This window comes from Mauremys reevesii, linkage group 1 (genome assembly GCF_016161935.1).
Source record: "Mauremys reevesii isolate NIE-2019 linkage group 1, ASM1616193v1, whole genome shotgun sequence".
Classification (NCBI taxonomy): domain Eukaryota; kingdom Metazoa; phylum Chordata; order Testudines; family Geoemydidae; genus Mauremys; species Mauremys reevesii.
Genome location: NC_052623.1, coordinates 135904903 through 135918282, shown reverse-complemented (window position 1 = coordinate 135918282; position 13380 = coordinate 135904903). Strand labels below are relative to the sequence as shown.

Sequence of the window (13380 nt, the reverse complement as noted above, 5' to 3'; positions counted from 1 at the left end):
TGGAAGGTGCAGCCCCATTGGCAGGGGGCTCTTCTTGCCAGGCCTTTCCTTTCCCATATAGATCAAATTCTCCCATTCCTCCCTCTGCTCCTATCTGTCTAGAGGCTTATATGGCCCTGATTACCACAATATCTTGCACACCCTTTTAGTATTTATAGATTTAGCCTCACAACATTCTTAGGGAAGTGTAATTATCCTCATTGCACAGATTAGGAACTGAGGCAGAGAGAGATTAAATGACTTGGCCAATGTTACACAAGAAATCAGTGGTAGGAAATCTAGGTCCAGTTCACAGCTCCTGAGTCTGAACCCTGTGTCTGAACCATGACACAGTCCTTCAATATCTGCCTCCACATTTCACTATGAGTTCTTAATGGGCTTCAGGGTGGGACATTCCCTCTTAGATTCTAGTAGTGTCCTACAATTAGCAGGTTTGCAACCTAACAGAGATGCATTATTGAGAAGGGGAATATAATGTTTCAATTGCTTGGTGCAGAGTCTCATCTCCCATGGCAGGCCGCCTGCAGAGGAATAGAGCTGGTCAGGAATTTTCCACTGGAATGATTTTTTGATGTAAAACGCAATTTCCACAGGAAATTTTTGATTGTGCCAAATTTTTTCAATTTTCCAGTTGGAAATCTAAACAAAAGAATTTTGTTTTGGGTTGATTCAACATGAATACAAAAATTCTGAGTTGTTGAATTGACCTGAAATGTTTCATTACAACATTAAACTGCATTTCCGTATTGTAGCGATTTGCCTCCTGGGAGTGGTAGTTCCTGCTTCCTGCATTCTCAACCTGACTGGAGCACATCTCCCCTAATGCAATGCACTCTCCTCTTTGATGGAGCAGTGTGGTATATCATGGGCATCATGTGGCTGTGGGTAAGTCATGGGAGATTGTCTGGTGAGGGAGCCCAGCGCTTAGGAGAGAATGATGGGTGCATCATTCTCCTGATCTACATCTCCTATGAGGCAATGTGTCCCCACAGGAAAATGCAGTTTAATGTTGAACTGACTCAAAATGAAACATTTCACCATTTTTTAATTGAAACTTTTCAGAACTTTCAACTTTTTGTCACAATTTGGGTCAAAAACAAATATTAAAATATAAGAGTTTCTCACAGGACAGAAACTCTGATTTTTCTCAGCTCCACAGCAGGGCCGCCCAGAGGATTCAGGGGACCTGGGGCCAAGCAATTTCGGAGGCCCCTTCCATAAAAAAAAAAGTTGCAATACTATAGAATACTATAGTCTCGTGGGGGCCTGGGGCAAATTGCCCCACTTGCCCCCACCCCCCGGGCAGCCCTGCTCCACAGAGGAACTTTCATTCTCCCAGTGAATGGGATAGTTGAGGTCCTTTGGCTATCACAGGGTGTAGAGTGTCCCACTGTTGCTTCAGGGTTTGCATAGCATTGCATTAGGTCTGACTGACTGCTGTATTTGAGGTCAGGAAAAAAATTCTTTCAGTGACAGAAAGGCTTAGCTTATGAGGACTCTTTTTACTTGCTTTGATAAATCCATGGCAGGGTACTGGGGCTAGCAGAAGTAATCTTCATTTGGAAAGGAAAGATTTGCATAGAAGGGTGAACTTAGTTAGCATGGAGCTTATGGCATTTTGAACAGATGAGAATTTGGCTGTACCAAGTAGACACAGGGTCTTACAAAGTGCTGTGGGACCACAGGGCCTTGTAGGCTAGGTTAGAGTTTGATAGTTTATTTCAATTTAACAATTTATCCCACCTGTTTTATTTAAAATGTCATTAAAACTCTGGCTGGAGGCTCTTAATCACCATATTCTTTGTCTGAGAGTATTTATTTGAGTGTATGTTGTGAGGGAGCAGGGTTGCACTTGGTGAAGTATTTTTATTGCAAACTATGACTTAATGTGTGGCCATAGATATAATATATCCCTTAAGCTTTGCTTCTGAATCTGTACTGGTTTAGCATTATTTATTAGGGGCTTGATCGTGCTACCTTTAACCATGTTAAGTAATACCTTATTCTGCAAGCATTCAGTAGGACTACTCAGGAGTAAGGTACTCTTTAACATGAATAAGGGTAATAAAAAATTAAGTCCATCTCTTTTCCTTGACATGTTTTGCTTCTTACGTTCATGTAGGCTTCACAGGGGCTTGACTATTAAGAGAGAAAAGTAATCAATGTGCTACTTATTTATCTATTTTTCTGTATATATTTAGCAGAAATAAGGTTTTAACCAATTAGTCTTAAAACTTATATAAATATGCAAACACCAGAGTAAATTAATTGTGATTTACTTTAAATTCGGCATGCATGTAGATCTTGGTATGTGTTAGATTTTTGTAGTCTGCTTTTTTCAAAGTTTTTTTTTTAAATTTACTATATTTCAGTATAATTTTGGAATATAATATCAGTCTTCCTGTAGTTAATTTAATGCACATGAGTTGCAATGTGCAGTTCGGCGATCAAGTATCTGTCTTGTGGCACAGAGGTAGTGAAAGGAAATGCTGCAAACATTTTCTTTTGCTAAAATATTTCAATCAAAATGTGTAGTCAATTTTGTCCTTTAGGGCAAATACAGTCTAATAGTTTTTTACCACTTTTCTAAAGCAACCCCCTCAAAACCCCGCTCTGTAATATTTTGGATGAGATCCTTCAGTCTGTCTGAGCTGTGCTTGGTGCAGGACCTGAGAGAAGATTGGGAAAGAAGTTCACTCAAAAGTCCTCTTCCCTACTTCCCTAGTGCAGTCTTGAGCTACTCAGAGGCCAGTTCAGCCCCTGAAGTCATTAGAGCAGCCTGAGGGATGCTGTAATTTCCACTGGTAGTAATGGTCCTCTAGGGACCATTCTGCTAGCTGAGGATTGTTAGAGTGTAACATGCTCTAGTCACACTCATCTGTGTCTGGCAGGGCCGGCTCCAGGGGTTTTGCCGCTCCAAGCAGCCCCAAAAAAAAAAAGAAAAAAGAAAAAGAAAAAAAGCCGCGATCGCGATCTGTGGCAATTCAGCGGGAGGTCCTTCGCTCCGAGCTGGAGTGAGGGACCCTCCGCCGAATTGCCGCCGAATCCCTGAAAGTGCCGCCCCGCTCCAGAGTGGCCGCCCCAAGCACCTGCTTGATAAGCTGGTGCCTGGAGCCTGCCCTGGTGTCTGGACAGGTGTCAGCTTTCCAATACCTTCTCCTAAATAACCTTTCCTATGGAGTTGCCTGGCCCCCTGCCCTTGGAGCCTAGGAAGTCTCCTCTGGGACATTCTAGAAACCTCTGGTAAGTCTGCTGGTACACCTGAAAAGTGTGTGGTAGTTACCAGACACCAAGGTCTCTGCTATACTGAGTTTAAAAAAAAAAAAAAAAAGCGAATGCGGTTTTAGGATGCATCAGGCGAGGTATTTCCAGCAAAGATAAGGAGGTATTAGTACCGTTAAATAAGGCACTGATGAGACCTCATCTGGAATACTGTGTGCAGTTCTGGTCTCCCATGTTTAAGAAGGATGAATTCAAACTGGAACAGGTTCAGAGATGGGCTACTAGGATGATCCGAGGAATGGAAAACCTGTCTTATGAAAGGAAACTGAAAGAGCTTGGCTTGTTTAGCCTAACCAAAAGAAGGTTGAGGGGAGATATGATTGCTCTTTATAAATATATCAGAGGGATTAATATTAGGGAGGGAGAGGAATTATTTAAGCTTAGTAACAATGTGGACACAAGAACAAATGGATATAAACTGGACACTAGGAAGTTTAGGCTTGAAATTAGACAAAGGTTTCTAACCATTAGAGGAGTGAAGTTCTGGAACAGCCTTCCAAGGGGAGTAGTGGGGGCAAAAGACATATCTGGCTTTAAGACTAAGCTTGATAAATTTATGGAGGGGATGGTATGATGGGATAGCCTAATTTTGGCAATTAATTTGGCAATTGATCTTTGATTATCAGCAGGTAAGTATGCCCAGTGGTCTGTGATGGGATGTTAGATGGGTTGGGATCTGAGTTACTACAGAGAATTCTTTCCTGGGTGCTGGCTGGTGAGTCTTGCCCACATGCTCAGGGTTTAACTGATCGCCATATTTGGGGTCGGGAAGGAATTTTCCTCCAGGGCAGATTGGCAGAGGCCCTGGAGGTTTTTCGCCTTCCTCTGCAGTATGGGGCACGGGTCACTTTCTGGAGGATTCTCTGCAGCTTGAGGTCTTCAAACCGCAATTTGGGGACTTCAATAACTCAGACATAGGCTAGGGGTTTGTTATAGAAGTGGATGGGTGGGATTCTGTGGCCTGCATTGTGCAGGAGGTCAGACTAGATGATCATAATGGTCCCTTCTGACCTTAAAGTCTATGAGTCTGAGTCGAACTGTGATTAGTCGATTTTTTTAAGTGGTCTTCCCTCTCTGACACAAACAATGGACCCATTTCTAACTTAATGGGGAATCTGCTGGCTTCATATCTAAATTCCTAGTTTCCATAATACACAGTCCCATATTAGAGCATCATGAGGAAAAGCTGCGAACAGTGGAAATGTCTAATCTGGAGTTTCTTCATACTTAAAGATATTAGACTCCCTCAGTAATTTTTTATCTTCTCATTTTGGAAATATTTTGGAAAATATTTGCACATTTAACTGTATATGGGCCAGCGTGTGTTAATTAACATAGTTTCATTGATTTCAGTAGAACTATGTTGATTAAACCAGTGAAGGATTTGACCCATATGGTTTATTTCTATATTTATTAGTGGTTGCTGGAAAAATTCAATGAATATAAGAATGGAATTCTGCACAGTTTTGGGAGAGTGATTCCCTCCCTCCGTATTTTCAAGTCAACTTTAATATTTATACTTTTAAAACTCTATGCATTTTTCTTATCAACGCCATGTTCTTGGGATATTTTTGGCTCCCTACAAGCTTTTAGTTCAAGTATTTTATAATGTTTCTTTTGGAGGTTATTTATATATTCTGTTTTTGTTGTTGCCACTTGAGAATTAAAGAGTATTTTGTATTCTGGACATCCCAATCTTCCTTCGGATGTTGGTTTAAAAATCACTGAGGGCTTGGCTACACTTGAGTTGCAGCGCTGGGAATTTACAGCGCTGGTCAGCCAGCTGTGTAGGAGGAGCGCTGGTATGTGGCCACACTCACAGCTACCAGCGCTGGTGTGTGGCCACATTTGCAGCATTTGCAGCGCTGTTGGGAGTGATGCATTATGGGCAGCTATCCCAGCGTTCAAGTGGCAGCAACGTGCTTTTCAAAAGAGGGGGGTGGGGTGGGGCTGTAGTGTGACAGGGAGCGGGGGAGAGAGAGAGAGTGGATTTTTGGAGCCAACACTGTGTGTTAGCTTCCTGTCTTGCAAAATCAGAAAATGTTCCCGATCCCTTACCCTTAACTCTTAACTGCAAACAGCCTGCATCCAACGGACTCCCTCTCTCCCTGCGCTGTTTCTCTGTCAAGCAAAGACTCACTCCCTGCCTGCCTCATTCACAGGGGTTATCTAATTTGATTGTTCACAGTCAGGTACAGATTGATCACAGCAAACAGGAGCTGTGTTTGATAAGCAGCTCCCGGAGCACCAGAGCTCCAAGTTCACAACAAAACAAAGAGAGGCTGCATAACAGAACAAAGAGTAATTTAGTTAAAAGCATTCTGGGATATCTGCTAATACTCTGGAGGCCAATAACAGCACTGGTGTGTGGCCACACTTGATGAGCAGCGCTGGATCACCAGAGCTGCACTCGCTACACCCCAAGCAGACCAGGTGTTCAGCCAGCGCTGCAGCCAGGGAGTTGCAGCGCTGGATGTGCCTTGCAGGTGTGGACGGTTACTAATTGCAGTGCTGGAAAGCCTCCACCAGCGCTGCAACTCTCAAGTGTAGCCAAGCCCTGAGGAAAGGGCATATAGAACCTACTTGTGGAGAATTGCAACTAAGTTATTTTGGGTGTGAAAATTAGCTCAGTCTGCCTGAAATGTGAAGGATTAAGTGATTACTCATTTGTGAAAAATAATGGGTCTTTATTCCACTAAATTATTTATATCTAAAATAAAAGGCAATCTGTTTGCGATAGACTTCACATCTTGAGATGATGATGATGATGATTGTTTGTAGCATCTGGTTTAACGGTCCTTTTTCAAGCTTGGCTTTTTTCCTTTATAAAACATGTGCTGGGCCAAATTCATATCTGGTGTCAGCATACCTGGTGCTCTCTATTACTCCATTCTGATGTAGGACAAGATCCTGGGGTCAGGCCTGGCTATATCTGGCACAGCTCAGGATAAGAGTGTGCCCCTTATTTTGGGGCTGGCTAGGTTACTTTAATGTATATTCACTTCCCTTGGCCCAAAGGGGCCATTATGGCAGTTGGAGATCAGATGGGCGTAAAGAGGCCCTGGTTCCATCTGCATTGCCTTGACCCCACACCCTATGCCACTAGCAGGTAGCAGCTCTGTGCCAACTGTGAATTGTTCTATGCCAGAACAATTGTTCAGTGGCTGAAGAAGCCAGCTATAGAGCAGCTTTGCACCTGTCCAACCAGTTCAAATCCACCTGGAGTACTGGAAAATTGGACCCGAGTTTGGATCAAATCGTATGCACTGGGAAACATAATAAGCTTTCATAGACCAGATACTTTATGTGAAGTATTAGGCATGCCCCCAAAAGCTAAAAATATGGTCACATACAAACATCTGGCCATAGCGTGGCTGAATCAGATTTTTTTCATGTGACATTTGGCAAACAAATTAGTTTGATTATATAAGGCAGAGGTCGGCAACCTCTGGCACCTGGCTCGCCAGGGTAAGCACCCTGGTGGGCCGGGCCAGTTTGTTTTACCTGCCGTGTCGGCAGGTTCGGCCGATCGTGGCTCCCACTGGCTGCGGTTCGCCGTACCAGGCCAATGGGGGCGGTGGGAAGCCACGGCCAGCACATCCCTTGCCCGAACCGTCAATAATTATGGATTCACTAGTGACTCAATACGTAAGACAGTGTTTCCACTATAAGTGCAAACTATTTCTCATGCAGGAAGTCTTTGCTCTGATAATTTGTTTTGGAAAGTATGAGGTTAATTAGGGCAGAGTTAACTGGATAAGCCATTTTGAGGTGTGAGACTTAGAACAATTTTTATGAAGTGAAAAACCAACACAGTTTCAACCTATTTCCCCTCCCCTCAGAACTTTACAAGTCTTGTTATAAAAACTTCAAACTTATCCAACACACTAATTCTCCTTGGCCTACCCCCCAGTTCTACTGAAATCAATTGGAGTTTGCCAAAAATGGGATTTGCCCCAATGAAAAATAATACATAGCCTGTTTTTATCAAGTTGCAGTGCAAATTATGTTTCATTATTAGGGACTGATGTTTCTGGTCCCACATATATAATAACTTTGGGGAGAGTTGTTAATGCTAGTCCACCTGATTATAGACTAGAAAGTGACTCTCCAGCCCTTACTGTTGGTGAAGACAGCTTTTAAAATGTAAACCCATGAGTAGGTTAGTACACTTGTAATAACTTTTCTTTCAAAGAGACATCTTCACAATCATCTTCAGAAAAATGTCAGGCTCCCAGCTGAGCTTGCATATTCAGAGAGATACCTCTTCCCCTGTGCTGCTTAGTGAGAAGGTATGAGAAAGCCCGAGGAACCAAGCTATCGAGCCTTCTCCTCCTCCTCCTTGCAGCAGCCTCATGTCACCTGCAGAGGTAACAGGGGCTGGATTTTAAATGCTTCTTCCTCCAGCAGTGGAATCTTCTTTCTCTTCCCTGAAGTTGGTAAAATTACTGTCTGTCCCCTCTGTTCCAGAGGTGGAAGCAAAATAGTCCTACAGGAGGGGTGGGGAATGACATTGCCCTTTCACCGATCCACATGGCAGTGGCACTTCCTCAACCTCTCATATTGTTTTATCCTTAGGGTTAGGGGCCTAGTGGCAAAGTAAATTGAAATCTGGACCCAAACCCTGATTTTTTTTTTAAATTGTCCAGAGTTTCAGGGTGTCCAGAGCCAAGATTTTATGTCAGGTCCATCTTTCTTTATCTTCTGTCTTGTGGGAGACTTGGAATAGGAACCTTTCCAGCCCCCTTATGTGAGTGCAGAATGTTAGAACAGCCAAGTTTTCAAAATCCACCCTCCCAGGTGATTGCACTGTGTATTGACAGTTATGGACTAATCATAAACCACACTTCTTGAATGTGAAAAGTTAATTGAACAGGCAATAAAATGCTGACCAGGTGAGATATTTAGATTACCTGAGTAAAAATGATTCCCCACAACATGCATTCTTATCTCTTTGGAATGATTCCTTAGTAACACCATACAGGTATTGGTTTTCAGCAAATAGGGCCATATCAATTTTTGATGCCATAATCCACTGACTAGTCATGAAGATAAAACCTATATCTTGTGAGAAAATATATGGATTGTCAGTCACTGTGTGTGGCATTTTAACAGATGCAAATTTCTAGAAGTCTTCCTCACCTTTCCTCATTCTTTCAACTTAGGAGTTTCTACTGCATCTGTTATGTGAGAGCCCCATTGAAATGCTGGAGGCAGTTCTTAGGGCTCCCTTGTTAAAACTATGACTCCAAATTGAAGAGAGTGTAGGATGATTCCCCAACTTTAGATAAATTTCGCCTCTCTCTGGCTACTGCTAAATCACCCTTGCCACAGCAGACTTATCTCTGGGGCTCAAATTACTTCAGAAGAGCTTTTTTTTTTTCTTTTAGAATGCATCGTATTAAACCAAAGTCCATGTTTTAAAAAGTATTTAGGTGTCGCAGTGTTCAGCACTGCAATGCCTACCTGATTTAGGAGATTAACTTTTGAAAATGAGACATCTAGGCCTTTAGGAGCCTAAATCACATTGACTGTCAATGGGAGTTTTGGCTCCTAAAGGCCTAGATAACTTTTGAAAATTATACTTACGCTCCATAATCAGTTACACATTGCAATGCTGAGTGCAGCAATGTCTAAATACCTTTGAATGTCTGGGCCCAAGTATCAGGTATCTTCCAAAAAATGTTCCCAGGGAGGATTCTCCTAGGTTTATCTACAGTAAAAGGTCCTCACATACTATATATATATACACACACACACATTTCAAATTACATTATCTGAACCCTAAGCTAGGGATGTAGATATTTTTCAGGAACAATCTGTAAACATTTATTTCAAAGTGCACTTAATGCACCACTCTACCCTGCAGCCACTTAGAGCTGCTCCAGAGGTGGAAAGTCCCTAAAGCCTCTGTAGCTGGTCAGAGAATCACTAAGTCATCCCCTCTGGCCCAGTGTAGATATCATGGTTGGGGTTTTCCTTATGCCTTTATTCACAACAGCCATATTGGCCCGTTAGGGCTGAAAGTGAGAGCAGCCTGAACTCTTTAACTGAAGTCTGAGGACCATACCAGTGTACAGCAGGCCAGGGTTAAGAGAATGGAAAGGTATCTTAAAGCCACCTTTCCCCTCCTCCTTCCACCCTGAGCTGTGCAGTGTATTCTTTGACTGCAGCAGAGCATCTGGGCCAGTGTGGTATTACTTCCTTTCTCAGCTGTGTATATGAGAAAAAGCTTTTAAATAGCAAAACAAAGGAATAGATTCCCTAATCCTTCACTCCCATTTCTGCAACATACACAGTCTTGGTACACGGAGCTTATCACAGGCCAAAAGAAAACACATTTTAAGAAACCCTTTATTGAACTATTGGCAACATATCACTGTGACACCTTATTCTGCAGCTCAGTGCAAAAAAATTCCTCGAGCTGAAAGGAATTTTCTGGGTAGTGACTACTTCTTGCCTTGATAGAAACAGCGATTGCTGTAGCAAATCCATGACCATGGGGCTTTTCTTCGGACATCAGATTTCCCTGATTGTCCCTTGAGATCAAAAGACAGATTTCCATTTAGAGTGGAACAGAGGAACTAGCAAGCTTCTAAACTGATCTTAAGTTTGAGGCTGGGAAAGAGGGATGGGAGAGGCGAGGGGGGGGAGGTGAGAGGGTTAGAGACTCAAGGAGGTGGTGTGAGTGTATAATTCTGTAGATCTGCCCCTTTTCTTGGCTTAAAAATGGTGCAAGTCAAGCAGCAGCCACATGTTACACACAGCTCCATTTTAAAAGAAAGCCACTAAGAGACAGATTATGCTTGCTGTGCAACTGAAAACAGGTCCTATTGGGCAAAGCAAAAAAGCACCACCAGTTGTATTTTATAATCTGGATATTTTCTTGAAATTCAAAGTAGGGTACAATACTACCTTAGGTTTGGAACCTGTATGCAAGAATGATTCCACCCCAGGGAAGGAGAAAAATGTTATGGAGAGGTTTATACATTTGCTAGTGAGACAAATGAGGATTTATGATATATATGTAAATTAAATATAGCATGTTTTTCCCTCTTCTTGTGTTATGTTTTATGTATTTTAATCTGGTAGGACTTCAAAAAAAATGTTTCTTAAATTGCTAGTGACATATGTGGTTCTAAATAGAATGGGTGTTACTACACCTTACAGTTTTTTTGTTAAGTATTTAGGCAACGCTCCAATATTTGGGTAGTTTTTACTGGCCATTTACATTTCAAGTGTGTTTTTTTTTTAAATCTCAGGAGCCTGTTAAACTTTGAGCAGACCCAGAGCAGTAAGATAAGAATGGAAATAATCTCTTATACCACAAATTGACTTCCCTCTTTGTAGCCTTAGACACTGTTTCCAGCTGCTTTCAGTCTTTTAAATCCTTGAAAGCTTTCCTAATCCTCATGTAGGCAGTCTCTGTGTTATACCTCCCTCCCCTTTCCGCTGATTGGTGAGGCTATTTCATGGCCTAATTCAGCCAACTACTACATCTCTGAGCCGTGATTTGAAATAAGAGCAAGGCAGACTGTTGCCTCCCCACTCCTGACTTTTAATAGGCTAGAAGAAAGGTTGCAAAACTTGACATTGTCTTAGGAAGAGTCCCCACAGCAAAAAAATAAAGGAAAATGAGAGAGAGAGAAACTTAGCAGCTTGTTTATACGGAAACTGCTGATGGATTTTTGTTTTTACTTTGAAATTACACTGTAAATTTGAATTCAGATTGTTTCCTGCTGGGTGGATAATGGAATTCTAAACATGAGGCAGGTAAGGAACATGCTGCAAAAGCATTTAGAGATCTGTAACAGAGGGAGCAAAGCGGGGGAAGTTGGGTTGGTCTGTAAATATTTGCTTTGTTGGACTAGATAGCATTTGCAGAAACCTTTAGATTTTTAGCCTGAAGATCCTTTTTAAATAAATACAAATTAACCAAGGGGTTTTTACTTTCAGTTTGATCTTATTGCTAGTAAGTGATGTCATGCAATTCATTGTTTGATTCAATTTTGTAAAGGGCATGAAAGCTGTTTGTAGGATATGTAAATCAATTCCAATTTGCCCTGGATTAAATATATTGTGTAGACTTTCTCACAACCTTGTTTGTGACATGTAGAAGAAGAATGTGTTTAAACTGTAGAGGTGTGTGGGAGTGATTTATTAAACATGCACAGCAACTCACACACAAATTGCCAATACTTAAATTTTTTATTTGCTTTAATATATAGAAGTCTCATGCAGTTTTCAAAAGAAGTACTGTAACATTGCAGAAAAAAGCCTAGAAAACCAATTATTATTCAAGTATGCTTACTTTTTTAAAAGCTTGCTATCCACATGAATGGACAAAAGCAGCTGTTTGCTTCTTCTCAGAGTTGAAGGTCACAATGAGATAACAATTTGATACTACACTGTTTGTAGTTTTGCAATTAAAATATGCAGTTAGAACACAGAGTACAGAGTACTGGCAGATGTAAATCTCAGCCTTTAAGCAGAGCTCGGCTCTGAATTAAAGACCCTGGCAAATCAACATCTTAAAATCAATACTTTGTTTTACCAATAGCTACCATATGAAAGTCAGGCTCTGAGGAAAAATGTTCTTGTGTCTTTGTGAGAGTCATAGTCTATTCAGGCAGCTTTCTGAAATCAGTAGGACTTGGGGCATGGCGGGGAAGGAGGTAGAGGGGAGAGGAGGGTAGAAGCAGGGGTAGAGTTTGCACCTGCAGTGGAAATGGAGCATTTGTTTTTTCAACCACTTTTTGAAAACAAGATGGAAGCACTCATGTATTTTAGACCATTTTGCCATATGTGGAGGAAAAGCCGTTTTTGCGAGTGGGCAAAAACCTGCTTTTTACCTTTTTAAAGGTTGTTGGGGTAGGGAGGGAATTCTTGTCACAGTGGAGTGCAAATGGAAACTAAAGTTTACATACTGCATTGCTGGGGTTCAATTAGTCCTTTATCTGTGTGATCAGCAGAATGCAGTGTCACCACAAAAAAGAACCTTAGTAAAGGGAGGTGTCAGAGAGGATCAAAAGGAAGTTGGGATATGATATGTCAGAGCATAAGAAAATACAAAAACATTGCTACAAACAGATGAGTGCTGCCTATCTGGGGTGCTTCTATTTGAAGCATAAGGTTGTAAAGTGTGTGTGTGTGTGTGAATAAATAAGAGGAGGAAACCAGGAGAGGAGAAGAGGAAAAAGGTGGGTGGGAGTTAGTGAGAAAATAAAAAGCACTAAAATTCTTCAGGACCTCCCCAATAAACAGAAAAGAGGAGGGACAGATTTAGCATTAGAATATTTTTGACTCATTATATAATACCCACCTCCAGCCAACAGAAGTCATCCTCTTTCCACTTCCTCTGGGGCAGCAGTATCTCCTGGGAAGTTGCATCCATGAAGTTGAGAATATGGGCCTGATTCTCCCCTCACAGTAGCTTTACGTTTCTGCAGCCCCATTAATTTTAATGGCGTTACTCCTGTTTTTTCCCCTCTGTACATGAGAGAAGAACCAGATCCAATAGGGCAGACCTTTGCCTGGTATAAATTGTCATAGCTTCATAATGGAGCGTCACAGGTGGTGAAGATCTGCCCCTGTGTGTTTAGACACACATTTTTGTGTAAGCTTTCCCAACTTGGTTGACCTTACTTATACCACATTCACAATTCTGAAGTTGCCACTGGATTTCAGTGGTATTTGTGTGTGAAATATTTCAGTTTGGCAGAGAAAAATCTGTGTTTACTACTAGTTCTTGCTGAACAAAAACTAGTGACCTAATAGTCTAGAGTTGAAGGGACTAATCATGCATATGTTGATCAAACGGCCTCTTTGCATGATTAAAATGGTAATTGGAGATCTTGATAAGCCTCCAAATGTAATGACCAAAGGACAGTACAAATTAAGAAAGCAAAATATTCAGGAACTGAAGTGCCATGAAATTGGAGGCATGAGATGGTTAGGAATCACTTCTGATTTTATTTGAAAATTTCTGAAGAGAATGAGTACTCAGGAAAAAATGTGCCTTTTATATCTGCCAGCCAATTTGTTGTCATAATCATAGTATAGTTTGGATTTGCAGGGTTAACTATCAAACAAATCTGT

The 13380-nt window shown here is 41.5% G+C and overlaps 1 protein-coding gene across 9 annotated transcripts in view; it reads left to right on the top strand.

Moving 5' to 3' along the window:
• Positions 1 to 13380, top strand: part of MID1 (midline 1) — a 387109-nt gene that overhangs the window by 181739 nt on the left and 191990 nt on the right. For 4 of the 9 annotated variants that reach the window (XM_039504350.1, XM_039504357.1, XM_039504361.1 and 1 more), the window contains exon 1: positions 10765 to 11055. The exons of 3 other annotated variants lie outside the window; for them this stretch is intronic. The gene's annotated coding sequence lies outside the window, so the exon portion shown is untranslated. Of the gene's footprint in view, positions 1 to 10764; positions 11056 to 13380 lie in introns of those variants that run through there. 2 more of the 9 variants (XM_039504351.1, XM_039504356.1) reach the window with 2 other exon arrangements.